We start from the raw sequence: 6,142 nt of genomic DNA, 5'->3' as shown, positions 1-6,142 counted from the left end.
AGTTTTGGGATGATTTGCAAAGGAAATGGCTTACTGCAGAGTTCTTACAGAAGAGCGAAAAGGTAAAGAAAGCTCGCGCATCTGAGAAGGGAGGATCATTGCACACTGGAGGTGCGGTCAACCAGGAGACGATAAAAAGAAGAATGGTACGTAATTGCTTAATTTATTTTAATTTTCAAAGTATATCTATTATATTTATTAATTAAAATTTATGAGTTTTCAGGAAAAGAAGTTGGGCCGTCTGATGAACCAAGATGAGCTATTCAGGGAGACTCATATTGTGAAGAAGAAGAAAGAGACAAATCAAGAAAGGTGGGTCGAGGGACGTGCCTCGACTGTACATGTAAGTTTTCACTTTTCATTAAGTATTTTCATTTACTTTTATGTAAATTTTAAAATACTAATTCAATTTACTTTTTCTTATAGGATCGCTTCAGAGTTGAAGCTGAGGAATTCATACACAGCCAGCCACCTAATGAGTCGGGCGCGCCATTCCAACTTTCGGCCGAGGATGTTGAAAGACTATGGACGCGGGCTGCAGGCGGTCCAAAATGGGGGAAGGTATACGGCCTTCCTACTAAGACATTCCATCGCTATAGGTGTGGAATGCAAGGAATAGGGACTTCCTCGCAAGCCGAGCAACTTGATGGGGAGAGCCTCTCCGCTATGCGGGAGACTGTGACAAAGCTCACATCCGAGCTAGAAGCGTCCAAGGAAAGAGAAAAGCTTAGAGATGCTCAGTATATTGGCGTGGTCGCTCAGTGCCAGAGCATGCAAGAGCAGATCAAAAATCTCCTAGCTGGATCTTTTTCGATTCCCCGGTCTCGGCCATCATCGCCAGAGGCTCCCCGTCCCCGTGCTCGTTCGTCCCGTCCTCCAAGTGACCGTTCCTTCCGTCCTCCCGGTGATCATTCTTCCCGTCATCGACAAGTAGACCCTTCTCAATACCTTGATGATGATGAAACTTCATCAGACGGTGATGATAATGATGTACCAAATAATGAATGAATTTTAGACAATTTGAACTAGACAAATACAATTTGTTTTCCATTGGGTTGTAATAAGAGTAACTTAGTTTGGTAGTTCTATTGAAATTTACACTTTCTTGGTTTTAATGTAGCTTTTAATATTGTTTTTGTGTTGTTGTTGTTGTTGTTGGGTTTTTGTTTGGTATTGTTATTGGAATTGTTGTTGTTGTTGCTTGTTAGAGTTTTGGTATGACTGGCAGGTGGTGTAGCTGCCAAAACAGGCAGTTTCTGCCAAAATAATACACAGAAAAGCGACCAAAGTTGGTATCTATTTGGTCGCTTTTCATGTTAAAAAAATAATTTTCTGGAGAATAGCGACCAACGTTGGTCGCTATATACCCAGATTTCTACAAAAAGCGACCAAACTTGGTCGCTATTTCATTAAAAAATTAAAATTTCTGGTGATATAGCGACCAAAGTTGGCCGCTAATATTTAAAAAATAAATTAAATTCATGTATTTAGGGACCAAAGTTGGTCGCTAGTTTAATAAAATAAATAAATAATTGAATAAAAAAGCGACCAACATTGGTCTCTAGTTTCCAGATTTTAAAATATAATATTTGGATTAGAGACCAAAGTTGGTCGGTTTTTAATGATTAATAATAAATAAATAAAAAACGTATTTTATATTTACAGACCAACTTTGGTCGCCAAATTTATATTATTAAATTAATAAAGCGACCAAAGTTGGTCTCTATAGTCAATATCCGGAAAAACCATTTAGTTTAGAGATTAGCAACCAACTTTGGTCCCTAAATAAAAGGGACCATCAATATAGCTACCAGACCCCTGTGGTCGCTTTTTGGTCGCTTTTTAGCCCAATAGCAACCAATTCTGGTCGCTTTTTGCGATCGTTTTTCTCCGGATTTCTAATAGTGTCTGCCTCCAATGCAAGGTGTGCCTAGCACAAGTCGGCCCCGCCATCTAGAGGGTGGTCGTTCGCCTTCGTTTTTCTATACGAAGGCACGTCTTCCTCTCACTCTTGAGCACCGTATTAGCCTCAGAAAACCCAAGATCTTTATGAGTGGTGTTTTTATGCTGTCTAGCCACGGAGGCAATAACATTCTTACCAATACTGACGATGACAACAACCTGGGTTAGTTGATCCCAATTTTTGACATTATCCTATAAAGACAGACTATATTCGAAGTCTTAGAACGACACTGGTATGTGTTCTGCTTCCTTCCTCCAATCATTACTTTATTTTACGCTCAGTACGCTTATTCACCCCTCTTTTTTTGATTTCACAGTCCAATACTGGGCCTGAGGTCGTCATCCCCGATCTACTTGTCTAGATATAGGTCTTTCTAGATCTCCTTGGACTGAACGTTCCGGAAGACCCGTCCTAGTGGCCAAAATCACCGTGTGGAAGCCCAAGCCTCAGGGTAAGCGTAATTTTTTGCTTCCATACTTTGACCCTCCTTTATCAATTTGGGTTCTGACTTCTCTTTACCTTTTTGCAGGGCTTCTAACCAAGAAAGTCCCTCACGGGGTGACTAAGCCCCTGATGCTCGGGGATATGGCTAAGGGGATCAAGAAGAGGCCCGACTCTTCTACTGCTCGCTTTGCTGCCCTTTCCAAGAGACGAAAGACAAAAAAGTTGAAACAACCCGATTCTGCTGAGGGGGATGATGTATTGGTCCAGAGGGTGAGGACCCAAGAAGTTCGTTCTCGCCTCGTGTATGAAGGGGATAACGCCATGACTAATAACACCATGATCGATGCGGGAGACAGCGAGGACGTAGCTCCCGCTACTACTATCACGACCTTATCTTCGAAGTTTGACCTAATAAGGTGGAGATCCCTACCTTGATCGATCCTTCGACTGCCGATTGAGACTGAGTAAATTTCGCACTGGATACTTAGAGTTCCGAACAATCGGCATCCCCATTCCCTCTGTGCTCTCCCCAAATATTTCTACACCAGAACAGGGAGGGCCTTCATCTGACTGGGTATGTAGCTTGTCGATCTCCGGTCCCTTGAGAGGACATGTTCTCTTGCTATGCTGGTCCAGCGTACCATCCAAATAGCAGGCCCTTCTAGGATTGAATACCAAGAGCATTTGAGCGAGATGTCGACTGAAGATCTCCTGAACAAGTCGGTGCACACTACACTGAAGGTAACATACTCCCTTTTTGATGCATTCATGCTCCTACTCCATTTATAACTCCTTCTTTCCACAGATCCACTCATCTTCTACTATGATTCTCCGTAATTATCACGCTGAGAAGGCAAAATGGCTTAAGGGGATGGAGGAGCTAAAGTCTTGTCTATTAGCTCGTGATCAAGAACTTCTCGCAGAGAAGTAAGAGACAGAGGCCCGCGGACGACAGCTTGCTGAGGCTTGGGAAGCCATTTCCACAAAGAAGCTACATGCTCTAGAATTCAAGGGCAAGCTTGCTACCTCAATCGCTCATGATTGTGATCTCTTTGGCAAGGTCCAATCTCATGAGCTAAAAGATTGTCTCCAGGAGCAGCGACAAGCTTTTCTTACTGAGGAGCTAAGCCGGCTCTAAGGAAGGCCCAAAAGCCCCAAGTTCGAGCTGCAAGCTTCCGCTACCCGAGAAATGAATTTTAAGCTCAGCTCAAATCTCGATAGGAGGATCTTCTGTTAAAAAATGCCCGGGAAGTAAAAATGGCTAATGCTGACGCCGAAAAAGGAGATCTTCTAAGTACTACAAGCCAGCTGAGCGCACGGAGGGTGGCACTGTAGGACGTTTATCTTTAACGCCGTAGATCCTGCTTAGAGGCTTAAGGAGGTCCGAGTCCTATAAGTCAATGCCTTGGCCGCCTTGGAACCCTACCAGAGTTCTTCGAAGGGCGATCTTGATTTGGAGAGCTCATCCGGCAAGAAAAGCAACACTATTAAAGAAATAGTGTTCGGCCACGTTCTCATCTCTCTGATCTAGGCCCTTCAATAACTGCCCATCAACCTCCGCAGGCACTTTCGGTCACTCCTAGTTATATCGAGTTTGCTTAGTCCTCCGTGGATGTCTGTATTTGTATATTTTTTGTTTGTATCTTTGGGTGCCCGGGTCAGACGTTTTAGACCCCTAATGCACAAATAATGTTTGCTCCCATTAAATAAAATTCAAAATTTTCTCGGTTGTGTATGTGATTGGTTGTGTTTATAATATCTACTTTCTTTTTGTGCTTTTCAGGCTTGTCCTCCTTTGTTCCTAACACTTAGCTTTATTTAAATGCTATTTTATCAAAAGCGAGCTAATAATTCTTTAGAAATGAAGGATGTGTACCGGTATTAGATGGAGCCTTGGAGTTTCCCTACCCGATCACTTAACACTTAACCGTGAAGGTTTTCCCGCTTTAACTTTCTTCTGTAATTATGTTCCAAGGAATGTACTCCAGGATTTTGGTGATAGCTTTGGTTGTCCTTAAAGTTCTTAAGCGTTCATACTTTAACTTTTGTTAAACAAGTTTTTAGACCAAATCCGGGTATGTGGCATCCGATGATGTTGTTATGATCGGGAATTACTCATCAGATTCATGAACAAGAACACTTAGCATAAGGATCGTTCCTCATTGACCCTCTTTCGGAACGGGAAAAATTGCATTTATATATGCAAGTGACATGTTGAGACACGTGAACTGGTCAAATAGTCAAAGAATTATAATTAGTCAAGAGACACGGGCAGCAGTAGAAACGAGCAAAGCCAAAGGAAGAGGCACTGGAGGACATTTGAAGGATTCAGCGCCCGTACCTATTTAAATCATTTATCAAAAGGAATGGATCTGACCATAATAAAGAGCGCAAATACGGAATTCGACAGACATTAATTACTGGATACGTTAGAGAATTTGTATTGATTACAATGACTGTGTAACATAGCATTCAATGTCTTTAATTATTCATAATAGCCTCATTATGATTTGGAGGAAACGCATATCTTCAAGATACCTATAAAAGGGAGGTATCTGGTCACTTGTAAAGACAAGACACAATCGGAATATACTTTGATTCACTTGCTTTTCTCCTGATTACACTCTGGTTACTCTAAATTACTTTCTTTTACATATTCTTTTGATTATCAGTAACCCGCGTTCTTCTAAATTCTAACTTTGACTGAAATTCTATTTTTTGGTTAAACAAATTAGTTCTGTTACCGGGAATCTGATAATCTATTTCCTTTTCACTTGACCTTCCTTGTTACATCAATTATGTCGAATAACAATGACAACACCCTAGGAAACCAAGAGAACCAACAAAGTCAGAGAGGCCCACAGAATATTAACATTCAAGTTCCAACTCCGCAGGACTCTCCACGGCAATCTCGTGAGGGTACTCCTGATGGATCTCAAATAAACGAGTATGCTCAATTTGAAAATGCTGAAGCTGTTGATGAAGCTTTGAAGAAATTAATTACTGCTCAGGTCACTTGTTAACCAGTTACCTGTTGCAACACCCACACCTTCTCCAAATAATAACACTATAGAAAACCCTCGTTCCGGGCTTGTTAACTCAGGCAGCGGTGGAACTCCCAGTAAACCGCAGGAGAGAGAACCAGGTAATGTAATTAATTCTGATTTACAAAATTTAGTACTAACCTTGCAGAGACAGCTCAATGAGCAAAGTGAACGCATAGAGCATATACCCGGGGTGCCGCCCATAATCAAAGGGGTAGACATGGACAGATATTCGCAACAACCCTGGAAGCCAAGTGCTGCCCCACTCCCAATTCCAAAAAAGTTCAAAATGCCTGACATTCCAAAGTATGATGGAACAACAGACCCACGAGACCACGTGACTGCATTCACAATGGGCATAAAAGGCAATGATTTGACTAAGTAGGAGATCGAATCGGTATTAGTCAAGAAATTTGGTGAAACACTCACCAAAGGAGCACTAACATGGTATTCCTTTTTACCTGAAAATTCTATAAACTCTTTTGCTGAGCTTGCAGATTCTTTCATCAAAGCACACTCGGGAGCCCAAAAAGTGGAAAAAAGAATGGAGGATATTTTCAAAATTAAGCAAGGAGATTCAGAATTGCTTAGAGACTTCGTGGACAGATTTCAACGCGAAAGAGTGACATTGCCGCGTGTACCTGATAACTGGGCAGCTATAGCATTCACAAGCAATTTGAATGAAAAAAGC

At 41.7% G+C, this 6,142-nt stretch overlaps 1 long non-coding RNA gene across 2 annotated transcripts; it reads left to right on the top strand.

Moving 5' to 3' along the window:
• The first annotated feature begins 1,763 nt into the window (after positions 1 to 1,763).
• Positions 1,764 to 4,124, top strand: LOC104224377 (uncharacterized). 2 transcript variants are annotated; one of them, XR_710339.2, is made up of 4 exons: positions 1,764 to 2,195; positions 2,280 to 2,414; positions 2,493 to 3,148; positions 3,213 to 4,124. It is a non-coding gene; the product is annotated as an uncharacterized lncRNA (long non-coding RNA). The 2 variants fall into 2 exon arrangements; XR_710338.2 differs by having other exon boundaries at positions 1,764 to 2,414.
• Positions 4,125 to 6,142: the final 2,018 nt, after the last annotated feature.

Source organism: Nicotiana sylvestris, chromosome 1 (assembly GCF_000393655.2).
Source record: "Nicotiana sylvestris chromosome 1, ASM39365v2, whole genome shotgun sequence".
NCBI classification, from domain to species: domain Eukaryota; kingdom Viridiplantae; phylum Streptophyta; class Magnoliopsida; order Solanales; family Solanaceae; genus Nicotiana; species Nicotiana sylvestris.
Note: the sequence above shows the minus strand (reverse complement) of the source record. Positions and strands in the feature narration are given on the sequence as shown.